Below are 23519 nucleotides of genomic sequence, written 5' to 3' on the forward strand. Positions count from 1 at the left end.
CTCGGTCGCTACGTAGCGACCGACCTCGAGCCAAAGCTCGGTCGCTACATAGCGACCGAGCACTCGTCTCGCTCGGTCGCTACGTAGCGACCGGGCTCGAGCCAAAGTTCGGTCGCTGTGTAGCGATTGAACCTTTCCGAACATCGATACGACACCAGTCTTTGCATTCTCGTCAAACCTTCGAATGCTATCTCCCGAAGACCGTAGCAAGCTCGGTCCATGTTTCCCGCTATTCTAATTCATCGATCAAACTTCGTGGATTAGAAACCGCGGAAAACTCGTAGTAAACGTGTTGAGTCGGAAGACGGTCCAAAGGGACCTAAAACACGACTCGAGGCCCATCCTACGATTTTTCCTAACCAAAAGCCCGTGAACCACAGCATGGTTCACACTTGGCCCACGAGGAAGGATAAATGTCAAGTTTCCGCGGATAAATACGGAAGTTTTGAAGATAATTGTGAAGATCGGGAAAAATGGAATATCTCCATTTTTATGCTATGACGGCTTAAGGGCAGAAGAGTAAAAGCGTAAACCGACCTTGGAGCTAGTATATAAGGAGTCCTAGGCGAGGAGCAGAGGGAGAACTTTTTCAGAGCAAACTTAGCACTTAGAGCAATTTAGGCAATTTAGGCAATTTAGGCAATTTTCCGTTTTTGTTATTTCGAGCTGCGACTCAATTAGGTTTAGCCGTCTTAGGGTTGCTAGAACTAGGAATCTCGCCGACAGCTCTCGAGCCCAGGCTTATACCTTGTTGTAAACGCTCATACGCAGATTCGGAATAAGATCTTCTTTGCTCTCTTTTCGATTTCTTATTTTTATCGTTGTTGTTCTCGTGTTCTGATTGCTTGACGTGTGGTAATTAATAGATATCCGGGTCCTCTGGGAAATTAGGGTTTTCCTAGTTTCCTTATTTAAACGGAAATCGACAGTGCGAAATCGACGCAAATGCATCGGACGTCAAAGCTCGACATAAATCCGAAGCCCACGCGACAACTCAACCGGAACATCCAGAAAATAGCGTCGACCCAGCCACGATCGACACGGTCAAGGCGGACATCGCGACATCTACCGCCGAGTAAGAACACTCGCGGCATGAAACAGAACTACGAGATGGCTTGATCCTCGAAAGGGGTACGTAGGCAGCTCGTCAAAAGACGAGTTCAGCTATCCCCCTCTCTAAAAAAGGGGGGGAATGGGTGCGTATACTCGTATACTCCCACTTAGAAAAATATTCATTATTGTAATCGAGTTTTTAGAAACTTCAAAAACTTTTACTACAATATACGTTGTCCTTTTTATCTAAAACGTTTACGCTTCAGTAAAACACAAAAGAAACTTTCAGAACACGCCTGAAAACGTTAAGACTCTTGTCTGCGGCCCCTTCCGGCCCAAAAATCGTAAAGATTATCATCTTTCAAACACGCAAAAATACACGTATAATCCTCGAAATAACTGCGAGACGTCGCAAAAGTTAAAATTCGAGGACACTGCTAACAAATTGTCCGAACGCGACCACCAAAAACCTTACACCCCGTTCGTCGATTGGCCCCGACGAACACGCCAACCGTCTTAAACAAACGCAATTCGATCACTCTTTTGATCTTTAACAACGTCCAGCACAAGGAAAAAAGCGCGCTACAACAAAAATCCGAAATTTTGGTTTAGCACTTCTAGTTGATTCTGAGAAGATGCTCGATTCGTACCATACAAGTCATATAAGCCGAGAACATATCGCAGACTTTAAATCGATGCGAATCAGGAAGAAATCGCAACAGGGAAAACGATAGCCGGCTAGTCACCGCACAAACCTTAACCGAAAGTAAACCTAGGTCTTGCCCTAAACCCAACGCTCTGGTCTCAAACATCTCAAGGCATGATATCTAAAAGATACGAGATCCTAAACCATGTCTCTCCGTTCGTATCTCAATGTTCTCGAAAATCGTATAGATAAGTAAATTTTTACGAAAATCACGAACGAACCAACAGATTGAACGTCTAATAAGAACTAAATACGAGACGACAACTCATATTTACTTCAACCCAACTTAGGAAAACTCGAAACAAAACATTCGTCATATAAATAAACCACGTAAAGCGGAAAGGAATTCAAAGCCACCAACGGCCAGTCCCGGTAAATACAAATACGGCCATCTAGGCCGAAACAAAATCCAAATCCAAAAGGCCACACTCGGCCGAAAACAGATAAAACGATAATCAAACTCAATCATCAATACAAAGGATCAGTCCATCCAAATAGGATCCTCTACGGTCGGCTCTCCATCTTCCTCAGCATCAAGCGACCCTCGACCACTGCTCCGCCCAGCGGCATAGACAGTGGATAAGGAGGTATCTTCAAAAGAAGCCTCCATAACATTATCAATTGATGAGCTGAAACGAAATCGATGAGCCTCGACCGCCGCACGGACCCTCTCGGGAGAAAAATGACCCCAAAACAGCGGACCACCACGGAGAAGGTCTCGGACGATGCACAAATCTTCCGGAAAAGGAGGAATGGGGTTGTGTACTGCAAAATGAACGTAGTACAGATATGGAAGAATATAAAAAAACGGGTAGTAAGAAAGGCAACGAGTGATCGTTCAGTACGTTACCTCCTGTCTCCCACAGTCGCCTAAACGAGGGAAGGCACTCCACGGCGACCGAAGCTTGGTCCAATCTAACGTAGAAAAAAATAAATCTTCCATCCACAACCATCCTGAGGGAATCCCTTCAGGACTTCCATATGAGTACGCGACTTTAAATCATACAGACGATCGGTCCCAACTCGAGACAGGGCAAGGAAAGCTTCAAGATAATCAGCAGTGAGCTCCATGCCTCGCTCGTATCCCAAGACTAGCAACCCGACAAGGTGCTTTATACCGCGGGGAGAAATCAGACTTATCGAAACTTCCAAACGGTTCAAAAACTCTACTATAACCAACGGAATGGGAAACCACAGGCGAGCACGCATCAGATGTTCCTCGTACAAAGTAAAAAAGCCTTCGGGAGGTTCGTCGGCTCTCTCCCCCTCGAGGGGTAATCGAAAATCCACGTTTTCCGGAACGTGACAGAAGCTGCGTATGGTTCCAAGGAACGGAAGGGTACACCTGCTCGGTCTCCCAACGACCCTTTCCGAAAAATGCCTCATGGGAATCCATGGCTCGGGAGGCGGTTCCTCCGCGTTACACATAGCCACCCAGTATGCGTCGGCCTCGGCAGGGTCAACGGAGTGTGCCACGAACTCGATCTCTCGGAAAACCTCACCGCGTCCGTGACGGACGGTTCCGTGATTGAAGATAGTAGGCCTAGCGTTTGCCGAAATCCCTCGAGACATTCTTGACAAAAAGGAAAAGTAAAAGTCTCAATGATAGAGAGAGAAAGTTGAAAGAATCCTTTCACTCTTAATCTTAGAGAAAGACAAGAAAGTGAAAAAATTATGGAACAAGTTACCTCCCTTCTTATAGGCATGAGGATCTACTATTCAAGCTCGGACTTTCGGATATTAATTCCATCCATCACGCCTAACTTGCCAAACATGCCTAACCGCACGCTAGGATCCTACGATGCATGATCCTAACGGGTGGGGGGCTAACTGTTGGGGTCAAAAACGGTTACGACGGAATTACCACCCGAAAATCTTCGGAGATCGTATTTCCGAAAAAGATAGTAAAAGGAGAGATGTAATTTTCGTAAAAATTACCAATACAAAATTTTTACGAAGAACTATCCTTTGGGATTCAAACCGAACAAACCAAGCACGGTCACCGCGCATACACGCCGTCCGGTCGCTATGCAGCAACCAAACCCGAGCCAAGCTCGGTCGCTATGTAGCGACCGAGCGCTCGTCCTGCTCGGTCGCCACGTAGCGACCGAGCTCGAGCCAAAGCTCGGTCGCTACATAGCGACCGAGCGATCGTCCCGCTCGGTCGCTACGTAGCGACCGAGCTCGAGCCAAAGCTCGGTCGCTACGTAGCGACCGAGCGATCGTCCCGCTCGGTTGCTGCGTAGCGACCGAGCTCGAGCCAAAGCTCGGTCGCTACGTAGCGACCAAGCGATCGTCCCGCTCGGTCGCTACGTAGCGATCGTCCCGCTCGGTCGCTACGTAGCGACCGAGCTCGAGTCAAAGCTCGGTCGCTACGTAGCGACCAAGCGATCGTCCCGCGCGGTCGCTATGTAGCGACCGAGCTCGGCCAAGCTTGGTCGCTATGTAGCGACCGAGCGATCGTCCCGCTCGGTCGCTACGTAGCGACCGAGAGATCGTCCCGCTCGGTCGCTACGTAGCGACCGAGCTCGAGCCAAAGCTCGGTCGCTACGTAGCGACCGAGCTCGAGCCAAAGCTCGGTCGCTACGTAGCGACCGAGCTCGGCCAAGCTCGGTCGCTACGTAGTGACCGAGCGAACGTCCCGCTCGGTCGCTACGTAGCGACCGAGCTCGAGCCAAAGCTCGGTCGCTACGTAGCGACCGAGCACTCGTCTCGCTCGGTCGCTACGTAGCGACCGGGCTCGAGCCAAAGCTCGGTCGCTGTGTAGCGATTGAACCTTTCCTAACATCGATACGACACCAGTCTTTGCATTCTCGTCAAACCTTCGAATGCTATCTCCCGAAGACCGTAGCAAGCTCGGTCCATGTTTCCCGCTATTCTAATTCATCGATCAAACTTCGCGGATTAGAAACCGCGGAAAACTCGTAGTAAACGTGTCGAGTCGGAAGACGGCCCAAAGGGACCTAAAACACGACTCGAGGCCCATCCTACGATTTTTCCTAACCAAAAGCCCGTGAACCACAGCATGGTTCACGCTTGGCCCACGAGGAAGGATAAATGTCAAGTTTCCGCGGATAAATACGGAAGTTTTTAAGATAATTGTGAAGATCGGGAAAAATGGAATATCTCCACTTTTATGCTATGACGGCTTAAGGGCAGAAGAGTAAAAGCGTAAACCGACCTTGGAGCTAGTATATAAGGAGTCCTAGGCGAGGAGCAGAGGGAGAACTTTTTCAGAGCAAACTTAGCACTTAGAGAAATTTTGGCAATTTTCCGTTTTTGTTATTTCGAGCTGCGACTCAATTAGGTTTAGCCGTCTTAGGGTTGCTAGAACTAGGAATCTCGCCGACAGCTCTCGAGCCCAGGCTTATACCTTGTTGTAAACGCTCATACGCAGATTCGGAATAAGATCTTCTTTGCTCTCTTTTCGATTTCTTATTTTTATCGTTGTTGTTCTCGTGTTCTGATTGCTTGACGTGTGGTAATTAACAGATATCCGGATCCTCTGGGAAATTAGGGTTTTCCTAGTTTCCTTATTTAAACGGAAATCGACAGTGCGAATTTCGGTTCTCACAGTTATGTCCTCCACCAGCTGGTTTGTTCACCTATTATGTCCCATGACTTGCACCTGCCTGCTTACCTAGCTTCTTCAGTACATTTCACATGACAATCACAAGCTGAATGTGTGCTTGCTTCATCTCTTGATTATTATGATTGGTTGGAAACTACTTCATGGGAGGGAAAGGACAGCATGGTGCAGATGTTGAAGCAGCTTGCTAGCTGTCTCCTCTTACCCTTCTTTGGTCCCTCAGCTGGACACTCATCCAAAGACCATCTGAAATATATAAACCTCTCCTCCAGCTGCTTTACCACATTCTGAAACCTCAGAAAAATCCACAAAATTTTCAGAGAGAAAGAGAGAAAGAAGAAGAGAAAATCAGTGAGAAAATCAGGAAATTAAATCAAGAAAAAAATTGTTGGTGATTTGATCTTCAGCCCTAGCTCATTCAGTTTCTGTGAGAAAGATCAGAAGGTGAGATTATTAAATAAAACCCTAGACCTAGTTCAGTTCAGATCATGATCAGGCCTTGATCTTTCTCTTTGATCAGTTCGGCCACAATCTAATCTTGGAGAAGAGGATCAGCTGAGGCCATCTAGTCCTTTGGTTCATCTTGGTAAGCTTTGGTCTCTTACCTCAGTCATGTCTTGATCAGATCTAGTTGATGTTTACATAAGAACTTGGTCGGATCAGTTCTCTAAGTGGTGATATAGTTCAGATTTTGATTAATTTCGGTTTGAATCAACCTCTTAGAACCACCAGCTATGATGTTCTGATCTGGCTTTGATTAAACCAATTTGAACTCAGTCTGATCTTGTCCTGACTTTGGTAGACTGACTAGAACCAAGCTGAACTGGTATAGTTTGAGTGGAACCAAGCTTGAAATGATCTGATCTAAGGTGTTAAAGCATGAACCAAACTGATCTTGTAGTCATTCACTTCTGTTTCAGGTCAGAGGGGGAGTAAGGCTTTAGGTATCCAACCAGTTCCAAGACTAATCTCTTAGGTGAGTCTAGATAGATGTTGAGATTGATTAAGTTAGTAAAGTCTCTCAAGTTTATAAGAATGGTGTTATGTTTACTTATTGTGAACTATACATAAGAGTAATCACGGTTAATTCTAATCTTAGTACTTGTGAACAAGTACTAATCTTAACTATGAAATAATCATGGTTTAATTAAGGATTAATCTTGGTTTAATTAAGGATTAATCTTGGTTTAATTAAGGATTAATCTTGGTTTAATTAAGAATTAATCTGAAATTAATTAAAGAGTAATCATGATTAATTAAGTACTAATCTTGGATTAATTAAAAATTAATATGAGATTAATTATGGATTAATCTAGGATTAATTAGAAGTTAATTATGATTAATTAAGGATTATTTATCGATTAATTTTGAAATGATTATGGAAGTAAAATCATGTGAAGTCTTGTTATATTCACTATCACTAATGTCCCCGCATTACCGTGACCTGGTCCTGCGAATGGAACAAGGTCATGAAGACACGATGATGGGGTAGCTCCATGGAGACCGTGTACTGCATGACGATGCAGTGTCGGATTGTTCATATCGGATATTCGACAATGATGGTGATGCTAACTCACTAGTCTCGGTTAGCCTTAGTGATTTTGTCGAGTCTAGTATATATATTGTATTATATGCTTATGGTAACGGGCGGGTGTTGTGGAAGTGATGTTTAAAATAAGAATTCACAATGATGATCGATATTAAAGTATATTACTAGTACTTGCATGATCATGTATATGCATTTGATAATTGGTTGGTTTATTATTGATGGTGTTGTGATTCTAGATTCACTGAGTAAACTAGTTGCTCATGACTCATTCGTGTGTGCAGGTAACCCTTAGGCGGGAGACACTTTACTCTTTTGGACGGAAGGAGCGGCCAACCAGCGGTAGTATTTTGTTGTCCTTGCAACGTACCTTTTGATGTATATTTACTTAAGACGTTGTTGGGCGATAGGCCGTAGGATAAAACTATAACACTTTGTAAGATGTTTAAAGTAAACAAATAATGTATAAAAAATGTTTATAAATCACGAGTTCTCATACGATATTAGTCCTTGTCCGCGACGAACTAACTATCGAAGATTGCTTTATTGGGTTGAAAAGCCTAGAGTAATATCCGATAGGAGTGTCTGTGTTCTTTGGTTGTTGGTCTAAGGTGATCGGATTTAGTTCGAGAACCTCGGGTTGACCATCAGGGAACATAGACCGTGTCATATCCGGTTATCTACGATCGGGAGTGTCACAAGGACAGTCTCACATGAAATGCCCCTCCTTACCACAACTCCAATATATTTTAGACTTTGTGGCATTCTTTGGTCTTGACTTAGACCTGTAGTCTTTACTCTTTGAACAATTCTTTCCATGACCTCAACCACGCTTATCAGTTCTTCCTCTTGTAACAACTAGACCTTCTGCGTTTGACCTTGATCATCCAGTTAAGCCTTTGTCTTTCAACTCAGCTTCTTTATCATACGCAGAAGTAGTCACTTCTGTGACCATCAATGTTTCCTTCCCATTGCCATACTTTAGAGTATGTACAAGAGAATCATATTGTGGAGGAAGACTCGTAAGAATCTGAATTGCTTGATCCTCATCAGTAACATGAATGTTCAAGCTTGCAAGGTCATCAACAATCTTTAGGAAAGTGTCCAGATTTTCTTCAATAATTTTTCTCTCCACCATCTTATAACTTGCAAAACTTTGCTTCAAATAGATCCGGTTAGGTAGAGTCTTTGTTTGATAATCTCCTTCTAGAGCTTTCCATACTCTCAAATATTTTGTCTCTTTCATGACTTTTATCAGTACCATGTTGGTCAAGCTTGAACAAATCAGGTTCCTTGCATGAGTATCTTTCTCCTTAGCGAGAGGAACTTTCTTGACCACATTCAGTCTTAGAGCTTGAGTCTTCTTCTTCTTTAGTATCCTTAGCAACTTCTTAGTTCAGAATGTTACCAAGATCCTTGAAGCTCAAGCTGCATCCACATCTTAAACTTCCACATTTCGAATTCACCAGAACCATCAAACTTCTTCATCTCAAATCTCCATGAACAGAATCCATCGAGATCTGTCAACAATCACATAAGCCAACACATCAAGCAACCAGAACACCACATATTAGATCCAGAATCTCAGAACCAAGAACCTGGCTCTGATACCAATTGTTAAGATCTGAGATTCAATTCCCAACCTAACCATTATATTTTAATTGATTGTGCATGATTCGATTTAGTTTGTGTTCGATATAAAGCAATAAACGAAATTTTTTTACCAGACTTCGTTTCCTATTGTCTGGGAAAAGATCGAAACTCTCGAGCTTTTCAACTATTGATCAATGAGATACATGAAGGAAGATGATACCGAGATTGATATTGTTTGCTCTTTGTGCAGCTATAATAATCTTATACACAAGATGTACACTAGAGAAGACTAACACAGCGACCACGACGAGGACAACTCACTGTTTTCCTCTGAGCCTTCCAATGACGAAGACCAGTAGCCTGAACCGGAGAAAGGACGTTAATATCAAGAGTTATGAACATTTCAGGATCTCTCTATCTTGATCGTACTTTCTCTCCCAGCTGTAATCTCTTCTCTATGTATCTCGCTTTCTCTCTCTGTTTCGAATGATGAATGCTTTGTAACTTGTCAAATGCTTTATGAAGAAGACGATGAAGTTTATTAGTTGCAGGTCCCACTGTAACAAACTTTCTTCCAGCCCAGCATGACCTCGTAACCGAGTGGGCTTCATTCAGGCCAACTCTTTCTCTTCGTCTTTCACATCAAAACGATAAGCCTAGTTGTAGCCTAAGACCAAAACGGCACAGCATCCACATAAACTAATGGGTCTTCCTAAGGTTAACGACATGTATTTGTTTTTATATAAGAAACTATTAAGTCATCAATAAATATGTCGACAAAAAAAAGTTATCAATATATATCTCTTTCTTGTTAATTGAGAAGCATTTCTAAAATGAACTTATGGTACCAATGTTGAGGCGCTAACATCTCATGCCTTCTCAGTACCCTTATAAAATAATCCTTTGTTTACTAGAATAATTATAATTTATGCCATTCTATACTATTGACCGACCAACATCATATATAGAAAGCAATTTTAATATAAGGCTTTATAACTTGGTTAAACTTTTTTTCTTTCTTGAGCAACTATAACTTGGTTAACCAACCACCGGTTTAGTTTATGGTTTTTTTTTTCTTTCGGTTTAGTGTTTGTTTACATATTAATTTAGGGAAATTGGGAGCTATAGACATGAAAAAAAGGTAATTCACCCTATAGCACTTTTACCTAACAGATGTATAGACAGCGTCAATAATACATAATAATACTATCCTACCTTTTCCCTTTCACCGGCTAACCTGCTACAATTAAAAAAAAAAATTATACCTTTTACTGTCCAAAGTAAATCGTGTATTCTCCCATTCCACACACCTTCTCCTTCTCGCTTTCTTCGTCGGTTCTCTCTGAAATTCCAAACGACCCTGCCGCTTCTCTGCTCCTACGGTTCGCCTCTCACTGCAATCAACTTTTCATCTCCGTCATCTTCCCTTCTCATAGGGGCTTTTCGGGCGTCGGTGGTTCGGTCTTGCGCGACGGTTTCGGCGGAGGGGAGTAACACCGCCGGCATGTCCAACTTCACAGAGTAGCGTTTTCTCAGAGCTTTGACAACAGCGTAAGTTCTTTGGCTTTCTGCTTCGTCTCTGTTTCTCTGATTCTATTTTCGATCTTGGCAAAATTAGGGTTTTAAATTGTGAAGTATGTATCATTGTTCCTGTTGTACACCATTGTTCCGGTTACAGAATTCCGTCCTCGCATATCGGACTTTCTCAAATTGATTTAGGGTTCGAGTTTTCCCGGGTTGAGTGAGGGTTTCTTAAATTTGAATCGTTTTGATGATGCAAAATATAGTGGTATATACGAAGTTGTGTAAAATATCATTGCTGAGAATTGGCCTGTCTGTACACATAGTATGAAATTTCAGATATGGTTTCCATTTGAAATGTCATAGTATTTGTATCCCATTAAACCATTCCATGTAGGATAGTAGCACTTGCGATAATGTTTGATTTGTCTCAATTTGTGTTTGGGTGTGGTTTCCAGTCTGATGTCGTTAATCTAAGTTATGCTTGCTTTGGGGTTTCTGTCTTTGTGGTCCATTATTCATGGTCTAGAAATATCGATTATATTGTGGAACACTAAACCCAAACCACATATATGTTACGTCCGTATCTGTATATTTAGCCTGATGAGTGTCATATTAACTGGAATAGTATTTTATTCATAATATTCCATTTCACATGGAATGGTACTTTCACATGATATGTTGCTCCATTCGGTTGCCGGTTCTTACCCTGTTTAGCTCATTATTCATTTATATATTGCATATGACATTGTGAACCATCTTCACTCTTTGACTCTCTTACTTTCCATTCTTCAGGTTTGTTATGGACGAGTTAGAGCTTCCAAGTAGATTGTTTGAGACAGGCTGCAAACCCAGTGGCAAGAAAAGGGTTAACAACTATTTCAATCTCCGTTGGATTGAAGTGATAAAGAGTGCATTATAGGATGAGGACCTGAAGATGTTGAGTGCTTCACAGTTTGGCCAAGTACTGAAAATGGGGTCCCATACCTTCTCGGTTATGTTTCTTCATTACCTTCTTTCACGACAGTTGATCAATGAGAAGGACTTCAAACTTTGGTGGCTTTTCGTGGGGAAACCAATTCCTAATGCTATTCAAGACTTTGCACTTGTAACTGCCCCTATTTCTATTTGATTCAGTGTATATAAAATGGAAATGATCTTATTTGCAGTCCCTCTCTGTTTAAATTTGGAATTGGGTTATGTAAGTTTGTACGTTTGGTGTTCATATATGAAGTATTTACCATGATTTAATTTCAGTATAATTTGGGTTGTCTAGGGATTAGGGTTTATATTTTTCTAACTTGGGTTTAGTGTTTATCATCAATTGTTTGGTTACCATCTCCTTTATCTTTGTATATCATGGTGCTCAATGCTTGATTTACTATACACATAGTACCATTTTAAATAGTATCGTTCCAATGGAATAAAAGTCTTCTCATAACCCTATAACACACATATCCCTTCTCGTAATCATTACCTTATACCCATTGTTTAAATTTACACGGTGAAAATATCTTGGTAAATCAGGAGGTGTACGTGGCATCCTCCTACTCTTTCATATGTAATAGTTGTCATCAACTTGTGTTAGGTGTTTAATGTCAAGTGTAGTTTTACCACTCCCCCATTAGATTTGTATCCAAGTAACATAGTATACGGTATATGGAATGGACCATTTAAAATAATAAATACATAGCTCAATTATAGGGAATAACATTCGCATGAAATTGTACCTACGTTTCCCACTGCATATTCCATGTGGCTCATGAGGTTTATATTTCCATAAGATTTGGGTTCCATATGTATTGGGGTTTATATTTTCTTAACTTGGGTTTAGTGTTTACTATCAAGTGTTCTATTACCAATCACATTAGCTTTGTATTTCATGCTGGTCATGAGGAATATAAATACATGTTCTCAATAGTATGACATGTGGATTTAATTTCACAAAGATTTGGGTTACCTATGTATTGGGATTTATATTTTCTTAAATTGGGTTTAGTGTTTACTCTCAAATGTTATATTACCATTCCCATTAGTTTTATATTTCATGTGGCTAATGAAGAATGTAAATACATGTCCCTTGTATTATTGCACGTGGATTTAGTTTACCGATATAACGTAGTACATAATATTTGCTCCTACAATCATAGACACTTCAAAATTTGAACAATATATATATGTACTGAGCTATATCGTTTGTCACATTTTATATTCTATATCTCATGTAGAATGAAAATGCATGTTAGGGGTTTAGTTTATGAAAGATTGAGGTTGATATTGGATTAGGGTTTATATTTCCATATAGGGTTTAGTGATTACTGGCTAGGGTTTAGTTTATTGAAGATTGGAGTTGACATTGGATTAGGGTTTATATTTTTATGTAGAGTTTAGTGATAGTTGATTGGGTTTAGTTTATGTACAATTGGAGTTGGCATTGGGGCAAGCATTACCACCTTCCATGAAGGCATGGCCATATCAGCATTTGAAAAATATGTTAAGATGATCTTTAGATTGCAAATACATTTTTACCATTTCTATTCTATACGCCTCATGTAGAATGGTAATGCATTTTACTGGCCTTTTAAAATTTAGGTTTAGTTTGCGAAAAATTGGGGTTAACATTGGTTAAGCATTTAGAAGGTGAGAGAGTATGTTTGGGATCAGCATTAAATTCTATTCTATGTTAGTCATGTCGAATGGAAACTGACCGCATATAAAATGAATGCTTTTTACCATGCTGTTTCACTCAAAGTTTTTGGTTGTCCCTGCACTAATGTCACGTCTACGTCTATTACACATGCCCAAACCTATATTTTTCGTAGTGCCTCATGTCTTGCATCTATTTCATCGCACAAACTAATACAAAATGACTACAAATTTGGACATGTTTTGATCCGTCCTGATAGTTTGTACCTTGTTCTTCTTATTCTCCGTTTATATCTTGTGTTCTATAACCCAACCACAAGTACGTTGTGTTTGATTTGCTTCCAACTTCATAAATGATATGGTTATGTTACCATATGGAATAGTTCTACGATATAAAAAATAGTATTCTCTATTATGTGTAGTACTACTTGTGAAATGGAAATTAAACTTTCTTTGCAATGTTATGAAGGGGAACATAAGATGGTAACTTATATTTTTGCAATATCTGACTTATTTTGGCAATATTTGACTTCATTTTGGATAAAGTATTACATACTTTGCGTCTATCATGCATATTTCAACTATCCAATGTAGATGCTCTTTCAATTGGAACTATATTTGTCTTTATATTATTCTATCTATAATATATAGTATGGAACTACAGTTCCTGGATTCTCAGTTTGTTTAACGTTGTGTTTTACACTTACGCTTATAATCAACTCCTCTCTCTGCATCTTTTCCTTCTTTTGATTTTGAATATGGTTTATGCACGTGCTTCCAAAAGTGTTTCATTGTTATTAGGGGACAGAAAACCACCACGTTGTTTTCTCCATGTGAAAGAACCGGTAACATGTTACATATAAGGCTATAACCCGCAGGAATCAAGGCAAAAAGCTAATGACTGCATTATGTCAAAATCATGTCTATTTCCTTGAGTTCTCACCGAAATGTGGCTAATAAGCCAATTAGCCCATTAATTTACACCAATTTTTGGTCTATATTATTTTACGCCCTAGACACTGGACAACATACCAAACACATCAAAAATGCACGACAAATAATCCATTTAAGTGGGATTAAGTAAATTATTAACATCACATCAATGGGATCCAAAACCATATATAAGTAATGATGAGTGTTTATCTGTCAATGAAAAATCCAAACATCGACTGTGGTGAGGACTCTATTACATAGAATGATTTATCCTGCCAAATTCGTTTTATTTTTGTTTGGGTTTATAACTTCAATATACTCTGGCTATGTCCAAAGATAAATGTCATCGATTGGCTTTATTCTGCATTAGGTGTCTCACTATATCAATGGCAAGTATTACCTACAAGTTACTACAACATTTTAATATAAAGATCAACAAATAGAATATTAATTTACACGTATAAAATTTACCTTTAAATTGGGTACAAACTAGAAGAAGGAAATGGAAGTTGTTGTCCCATTCTATAATCTTTTTTGTTACACACATCATTTTCATATACTACATTCACAAGTGGAGTTTCAGATATGTAGTACCATATAATTAGCTTCTTATAGTTAAGTTATGTGTTGTAGATGTTCATTCAAACCCGCATCATGAGCATACAGTTCTTTGTAACAATGTGATTTTGAAGAGCTGGTGAAATCCCCTATATATTAATCCTGGACCATTACAACATATTATCGTAGCCACGTGTCATCACTAAAGTGATTCTTAGAATCCTTAGAAAAATATTTTTTATTAAACTAACTATCAAATTGATTAGTAGTATACAAAATAATATTCTCAAATCTTTCCTTGAATAAAAGCTACAAAGTTACTTAATATGATTAACATATATATGAAAATTAATGATTATGAATAATACATATTTCATAACAATATATGTATCATCTCTTTTTTTGCTTACTTTTATAATATTAAAAGAAATTAAACAATCACATTAAACATATAATAAAAAAATTTGATTTTTTCTTAGATTTTATATTTTTTTAATTTTTTAAAAACGACTAGAAATTACTAAAAATGGAAAAAGTCTCACGTTGAAAATTTTGTGATCAATGGTTTAACTTTCAAGGAAGATACAAATGATCATAAATTGTATGAATATGAAGTTTCATTAATAGATATTCATATTATAAATATATATTAATATCATTTAAATTAAATTATATACTATATAAGAATATAAAATATTTTAATTTCAAAATTTGCATTGAAAAATTATTGAGATCTTAATATTTTAATTTTGAAATTTGTATTGATAAATCTCACATTAAATTTTTTGTGATTAACAATTTAAATTTTTGTTACATAAAATATACAAATGTTAATAAAATCATATGAGTATGAAGTGTCAATAATAAATATTTATATTAAAATATACTATATATATCTATGTCAATATTACTAAATTTTAATTATATATCATATAAAGTAAATAAAATGATTGTTTTGATTTACTTACCAAAAACATGATTGTGAATAAACAAAAGGTATTGGTTTTGATTTGTGTGATTACTCTAATGTATATACTTTTATGTACACAAATTATTTTTAAATAGGTGTTTTCTAATATGTTATTTAATCATGACAATCCCAGAAATACACTTCTTCAAATCGAAGTGATTTTTATTATTGAAAGCACTATATATATATATATTATTGCATTCAAATTAAAAAATTTAGTCTTGATTTTTATTACGAAAAAGCTTTTAATGAAATATCATGACAAGGTTCCAATCACTTCCTTTTGAGTTTTTTTCGAAAAATGGGAGATTTGATCATTCGTTTAATATATGTTTCGCCCTAATATCATATCTAGCTATTATAATTGTAAGAATGATATATTTGAACTGTGAAGATGAAGCAATAAAGATCTAGAGTAAAGACATAAAGAGGAGCCAGAACTTAGGAAACAAGATGAGAGAGATTGAGTTCATACTTGCAAGATGACCTAATCTGTACAAAGAGTGTCTTGGAAGTCAAGTAAGGATTGTGTTGGATTTAAATGTCTTACCATCAGTCTCCTTATGACCTGGAGGGTTTCAAACAAGTGGAGACCAGGCTGTGGAGGAGAAGGAGCCGTTGGAGGCTTTGTGACAAACAAAAGTCACATGTGCTCTTAAGGAATGAAGAGAGATGGGAGCTGTCCCTTTCTACATAGTTGAGAGTGACATTCTCAGATCTGGTCCCAATTGTTTATAGTTTCCTATTGTCTCATTGTCAACTCTTTTATCTATTTATGTAATTCCTGTATGAACTAAATCAGTATGGAATAAGAGATTCCACATTCATACTCTCTCACTTTGCAAGACTCTCTCTCTTTCTTATTCTTATGTTTCAACCTTAATCTTAAAATCTCTTTAATCTCATCACACAACCATCTCATAATTCACTAAATCTCACATGGTATCAGAGCTTTTAAGCTCTTGAAACCTATTACTTCCGCAAACCTTTCATTCTGATTATTTACACAAATCTTTTCTATTTTCTCTCAACATTTTTGAATTGTTCTTGAGCTATTCTTGATTGATTCTGGAGAAAATTCAAAAATGGTTGTGATTCCAGCTACCCTTAAGGGAGCTAACTACCTGTTGTGGGCAAGGCTTGCTAAGACAGCTCTTGGTGGCAGAGGCTACTGGGATATAGTTGAAGAAGGCAAGAACCCAAAGAAAACAATCCTAGGAGAGGATGGTAGAAAAGTGGTGGTGAGTGAAGCTGGCGACAAGAAGAAGAACCAAGAGGACCTTATGGTGCTGTCTATTCTTCAGTCCAGTCTTGATGCTCCACTCCAGGAAGCTTATGCCTACTGTGAAACCTCCAAAGACCTATGGGATACACTCAAGAAGGTCTATTGAAACCAGTCCAACATCAGTAGGGTGTTTGAAGTCAAGAGGGCTATCAATACTCTAAATCAAGAGGACAATGACTTTGATAAACACTTTGGAAAGTTTAGATCCCTGTGGTCTGAGCTAGAGATGCTAAGGCCAGCAACCATTGATCCAGATGTATTGAATGAAAGGAGAGAACAAGACAAGGTGTTTGCTCTTCTCTCTACTCTCAACTCTGGATACAATGACCTCATCAAGCACATCCTAAGAGACAAGGAACTCCCATCTCTTGAAGAAGTTTATGCTCGGATTCAAAAAGAACAAGGATCAGTGGGGCTCTTTTGAGGCAAGCGAGTCTTGGTACTAGCAAACCAAGCTGGAGGAGTTGCAAATAAAGGAACCTACAAGGCTGAAGACAAGAAGGTGTGGACATGCGATCATTGCAAGAAGAGAGGCCATGGAAAGGACAAGTGCTGGATCCTCCACCCTCACCTCAAGCCACAGAAGTTCAGAAACAACTACAATGATACAAGAGCTAACTTCTCTGGTGACATGGGAGAGCCATCTACTCCAGCAAGCATGCGCCCAGCTCCAGCAGGTGGTGAAGGCAAAGCAATGGCTTCTAGTGGCAACCTGACCTTGAGGAACAATCAAGATGAAGTCATCAGGCGTTCTGACATTGAGGCTCTCATCAAACTCCTCAAAGACAACTCTGGTAACACACTTGGTACCTCTTTACATGCCTCCACTTGTGGTATCTTGCTGAATGCTTTAACTGAACCTAAAATTACAAAACCATTGGTTATAGATTCAGGGGCAAGTCACCACATGAATAGTGATCTTAGCTTAATTAAAAATATTGTTCCTGCCCTAGGAAATGTTATGATAGCTAATGGAGAGAAAGTACCAATCAAAGGTGTAGGTGATCTTAGGCTATTTGATAAAGATTCTAAAGCTTTCTACATGCCTAGTTTTACCTCTAACTTGTTATCAGTTAAAAGAGCCACTAATGACTTGAATTGTAGTGTTACTTTCACTCCTAATGATGTCTACTTTCAGGATATTGAAACTAGTAGGTTGCTTAGCAAAGGTGTAACCAAGGGAGGCTTGTACTTACTTGAAGACACTAAGCTCTCAGTCGATTTATCTTATGCTCTAAATTCCATTTCTACTTTACCTAAAGATGTATTATGGCATGCTAGATTAGGACATCCCCATTCTCGTGCTTTGAACATCATGCTTCCTAGTATTTCCTTTAAAAGTGATTGTGAGGCTTGTATCCTAGGCAAACATTGCAAGAGTGTGTTCCCTAGATCAAGTAATATTTATGAAAATTGCTTTGACTTAATCCACTCTGATGTGTGGACAGCTCCATGCATATCTAGAGAACATCATAAGTATTTTGTGACCTTTTTAGATGAGAAATCAAAGTATACATGGATCTCATTATTACAATCTAAAGATAGGGTCTTAGAAGCTTTCATAAATTTTCAAACTCATGTATCTAATCACTTTAATGCCAAGATTAAGATTTTGAGATCAGATAATGGAGGAGAATACACAAGCAATGCTTTCAAACAACACTTAGCCAAACATGGGATGATCCACCAAACTAGCTGCCCATATACTCCACAACAAAATGGTGTAGCTGAGAGAAAGAATCGACATCTCATGGAGGTAGCAAGGAGTATGATGTTTCACACAAGTGTGCCCAAGCAATTTTGGGGAGATGCAGTCTTAACAGCTTGCTACCTAATCAATAGGATCCCCACAAATGTTCTTCAAGATCAATCCCCTTATGAGGTACTTAACAAAAACAAATCATCTATAGAACATATGCGTGTGTTTGGGTGTCTTTGCTTTGTTTTGATACCAGGAGAACAAAGAGATAAGCTGTCAGCCAAGAGCACAAAGGCAATATTCATTGGATACTCTCCTCACCATAAGGGCTATAAGTGTTATGTACCAGAGACCAGGAGGGTCTTGATCTCAAGAGATGTGAAATTTGTGGAATCTAGAGGCTACTATGATGGAAAGAGTTGGGAAGAGTTAGAGAACCTGTCCCAATCAGCCTCGGATAGATCCAACAATCTAAGGAGAGTAATGGAAAGACTTGGAATCAGTGTACACCAAGATAAAGGAGCCACTACACCTGAGGCGACTCCCCACCAGTCCACTCCATCTACTGAAGTTGATATTAATGTGATTGAGACTCCTCACCTTGATCCTGAGGGGGAAAATCAAGCTGAACATAATCAGGAGGATTCAGCAAGTCATGATCAAGCTGAGCATCATATACAAGAGGAGCAGGATCATCACACTACTCAATAGGAGCCAGTAGTGATTGCAAGCCAGCCTCAGCCTAATATTGATCAAGTTGCAACTGAGGAAAGTAGTTCACAGCCGGCTCCAAGAAGAAGTTCTAGGATCAGAAAGCCGGTTGATCTAAACTGGAAGAACAATAGGGTCTACTTTAATGCTCAAGCTGTGGCCCATCCCATACAAGGAGTGTGTTCTCTAGCTCAGTATCCTCAAGAACATGTGGTGTTTATTGGAGAGTTGGATCAGGAATACATTCCAAGGTCTTATGAGGAAGCTATGGAGCATGAGGAATGGAAAGAATCAGTGGGCAGTGAGACTAATGCCATGATCATCAATGATACATGGTATGAAGCTGAACTACCTAAAGGCAAGAGAGCTGTAACAAGCCGCTGGATCTTCACCATCAAGTACAATGCGGATGGGACAGTAGAAAGGCGCAAGACAAGACTAGTAGCAAGGGGCTTCACTCAAACATATGGAGAGGATTACCTAGATACCTTTGCACCAGTTGCTAAACTTCACACCATAAGGATAATCCTATCTTTGGCTGTCAACTTAGAGTGGGATCTATGGCAAATGGATGTGAAGAATGCTTTCCTACAAGGAGAACTAGAAGATGAAGTCTATATGAGGCCACCTCCTGGCCTAGAACACCTAGTAAAGCCTGGAAATGTTCTTAGACTCAAGAAGGCTATCTACGGACTAAAACAATCACCTAGGGCATGGTACCACAAGCTCAGCACCACACTCAATGGAAGGGGCTTTGTGAAATCTGAGGCAGATCATACTCTCTTTACACTCACCAGCAAGCAAGGGATTGTTGTGATCTTAGTATATGTTGATGATATCATCATCACCGGGAGTGACAAAGAAGGTATACTCCTAACTAAAGCTTTCCTTAAATCATCTTTTGATATCAAACACTTGGGAGAGTTAAAGTACTTTCTAGGGATTGAGATGTGCCGATCCAAGGATGGGCTATTCTTATCCCAAAGAAAATACACAATTGATCTTCTGAATGAGGCAGGTGATCTAGGAGGAAGAGCAGCCAGGACTCCACTAGAAGATGGGTATAAGGTGCTGCGTGAAGGGGAGATTGAAGACAAGCCCTATACTGATGTGAAAAACTATAGGAGAATGGTGGGAAAATTGATATACCTCACCATCACCAGGCCTGATGTATGCTTTGCAGTCAACCAAGTAAGCCAGCACATGCAAGCTCCCAAGATTCACCATTGGTACATGGTTGAAAGGATCCTAAGATATCTAAGAGAGGCGCCAGGGCAAGGAGTATGGATGGGATGCAAAAAAAGCACAGAGATAGTTGGATATTGTGATGCTGATTGGGCAGGAGACAGAGTGGATAGGAGATCCACCAAAGGCTATTGTACATTCATTGGAGGCAACCTTGTCACTTGGAAGAGCAAGAAACAGAAGATAGTGTCATGCTCAAGTGCTGAAGCTGAATATAGGGCAATGAGGAAGCTCACTAGTGAGTTAATCTGGATCAGAAACCTACTTCAAGACTTGGGTATAGAGACATCAACTCCAATCACCATGCATTGTGATAATCAAGCTGCAATACACATTTCTTCCAACAGTGTGTTCCATGAGAGGATTAAACACATTGAAGTGGATTGTCATAAGGTTAGCCAAGCAGTGGAACAAAGGATCATCTTACCTTGCTACACAAGAAGTGAGGATCAACTGGCTGACATCTTCACCAAGGCTGCAAGCACCAAGGTTTGCGAGTTCATACATTCCAAGTTAGAACTTGTAGATCTTTCATCACACTGATCCTCTTAGCCATGAAGTGTTCTACTCTTTTTCCTTGGCTTGGTTTTTATCCCATGAGTTTTTTCCAAGCTAAAGGTTTTAATGAGGGAATGCTTCATGGTTTCCAAGCTTGGCCAGTCCCTATGGTCAAGCTTGAGGGGGAGTGTGAAGATGAAGCACTAAAGATCTAGAGTAAATACATAAAGAGGAGCCAGAACTTAGGAAACAAGATGAGAGAGATTGAGTTCATACTTGCAAGATGACCTAATCTGTACAAAGAGTGTCTTGGAAGTCAAGCAAGGATTATGTAGGATTTAAATGTCTTACCATCAGTCTCCTTATGACCTGGAGGGTTTCAAACAAGTGGAGACCAGGCTGTGGAGGAGAAGGAGCCGTTGGAGGCTTTGTGACAAACAAAAGTCACATGTGCTCTTAAGGAATGAAGAGAGATGGGAGCTGTCCCTTTCTACATAGTTAAGAGTGACATTCTCAGATCTGGTCCCAATTGTTTATATTTTCCTATTGTCTCATTGTCAACTCTTTTATATATTTATGTAATTCATGTAAGAACTAAATCAGTATGGAATAAGAGATTCCACATTCATACTCTCTCACTTTGCAATACTCTCTCTCTTTCTTATTCTTATGATTCAACATTAATCTACTTAATCTCTTTAATCTCTGATAGACCATATATTTTACCCATTTTTAATCATGGTCTATAAGTGTTTTAAAGTGTTTTAAGATACAATTATTATGTTTTAGAGTCTATTTAGAGTATTTACAGGTTCAGGGACGTTTAGGAGAAATATGGTAATTTTGGAGTCTTTTGGAGCCTTTGGAGGTGCAGAGTTGCACAGACGCGTCAGATGTTTAGCTATGGATAGAGATTTTCCGACCGTTAGATTAGGCCCATATTTTGACACACGATAGATATCTGAGTTAGCTTTCCAATGCCACCAGTCTCAGGTCAATCAGCATCCTGTAGCAGACGTTATGTCCGTTTTACTGAAGAGTGGTCAGTCTGCCTCGCGAGAGGAAGCTGCCGAGAAGAGGAAGCCATGTCGATCGATGCAGCTCTCTGCACGTCGATCAATGGAGATCCCAGATCGTGGGCCTTGTATATTTTATGACTGCGTATAGCACAGAAGCCACAAATTACCAGAATGCCCTTGGACGACCAGAAACCCTATTTATGTCATTTCTAAGTCATTGTTGACGGCTATGCTTTCTAGACTTCTTTAGCTTTCATTTCCATTGTTTCTTTGAGAGGAGAGAAGGGAGGAACTCCTATCAAAATCCTCCTGGAACTCCATTGGTTTTCTTAATCATTTCTATTTCAGTTTTACATCTATTCATCTATGATTTATGTAACAAACTTCATGTCTGAATAGATCCACCTGTTAGGTTTAGGGTTCAGATAGGTTTGTGGGATTAGCCCCAAACTATAGATCTGCCTTGTTATAATATTCATGATAGATTTGTATTCATTGCTTGTTTTAGAGTAATTAACTAGAACTTGATCATTGTGGGAACCGAAATTCGCACTGTCGATTTCCGTTTAAATAAGGAAACTAGGAAAACCCTAATTTCCCAGAGGTCCCGGATCTCTGCGAGTGCCAACGACAAGTGACCAAATATATGCGGAAATTATGAAAAGATAACAAACGAGTTTAGAGAAGACTGTTGATCTTATTTCGAGTCCGCGTAAGAGCGTTGCGATCATTACAAGAGATCATGAAAGCTTTGGCCGCAAAGGCTGTCAGCGAGTTACTTTGTTCTAGCGACCTAATAACTCAAACCTAGTTGAGTCGCAGCTCGATAACGAAAGACGAAATAGATAAAGAAAAGGTTTTTGATTGATTTCGGACTGAACCTTGTTAAAGGCTGCCTACGTACCCCTTTCGAGGATCAAGCCGAACGTAGTTCAATTGATAGAGCTGGACAAGAGATCGAACTGCCTGGGCGAGTTCGTCTAGTAATTGAGTGCCAGTCAAAGAAACCGAACTTGTTGAGAATAAAGTCTAAAGTTTCTAAGTGCAGAGAATTCCGAATCTAAAGAGCCCTCTCCTTCTTGCTCCTCGCCTAGGACTTCTTATATACTAGCTCCAAGGTCGGTTTACGCTTTTACTCTTCTGCCCTTAAGCCGTCATAGCATAAAAATGGAGATATTCCATTTTTCCCGATCTTCATAATTATCTTCAAAACTTCCGTATTTATCCGCGGAAATTTAACATTTATCCTTCCTTGTGGACCAATCGTAAACCAGGCTGTGGTTTATGGGCTTTTGGTTAGGAAAATCATAGGATGGGCCTCGAGTCGTGTTTTAGGTCCCTTTGGGCCGTCTTCCGACTCGACACGCTTACTACGAGTTTTCCGCGGTTTCTAATCCGCGAAGTTTGATCGATGAATTAGAATGGCGGGAAACATGGACTGAGCTTGCAACGGTCTTCGGGAGATAGCATTCGAAGGTTTTGACGAGAATGCAAGAACTGGTGTCGTATTGACGTTCGGAAAGGTTCAATCGCTACACAGCGACCGAACTTTGGCTCGAGCCCGGTCGCTTCGTAGCGACCGAGCGGGACGAGCCCTCGGTCGCTACGTAGCGACCGAGCTTTGGCCCGAGCTCGGTCGCTACGTAGCAACCGAGCGGGACGATTGCTCGGTCGCTACGTAGTGACCGAGCTTTGGCTCGAGCTCGGTTGCTACGTAGCGACCGAGCGGGACGATCGCTCGGTCGCTACGTAGCGACCGAGCTTTGGCTCGAGCTCGGTCGCTACGTAGTGACCGAGCGGGACGATCGCTCGGTCGCTACGTAGCGACCGAGCTTGGCTCGGGCTCGGTCACTACGTAGCGACCGAGCGAGACGGATGCTTGGTCGCTACGTAGCGTATCGCCACGTATCGATCGAGCTTGGCTTGTCCGCGGTCTGATTTCCATAC

At 40.1% G+C, this 23519-nt stretch overlaps 1 long non-coding RNA gene across 1 annotated transcript; it reads left to right on the forward strand.

Moving 5' to 3' along the window:
- The first annotated feature begins 5138 nt into the window (after nucleotides 1-5138).
- LOC117132844 lies at nucleotides 5139-6709 on the forward strand. The gene is made up of 3 exons (XR_004456468.1): nucleotides 5139-5792; nucleotides 5869-5934; nucleotides 6269-6709. It is a non-coding gene; the product is annotated as an uncharacterized LOC117132844 (long non-coding RNA).
- Nucleotides 6710-23519: the final 16810 nt, after the last annotated feature.

Source organism: Brassica rapa, chromosome A03, assembly GCF_000309985.2.
Source record: "Brassica rapa cultivar Chiifu-401-42 chromosome A03, CAAS_Brap_v3.01, whole genome shotgun sequence".
In the NCBI taxonomy this organism is placed as follows: Eukaryota; Viridiplantae; Streptophyta; class Magnoliopsida; order Brassicales; family Brassicaceae; genus Brassica; species Brassica rapa.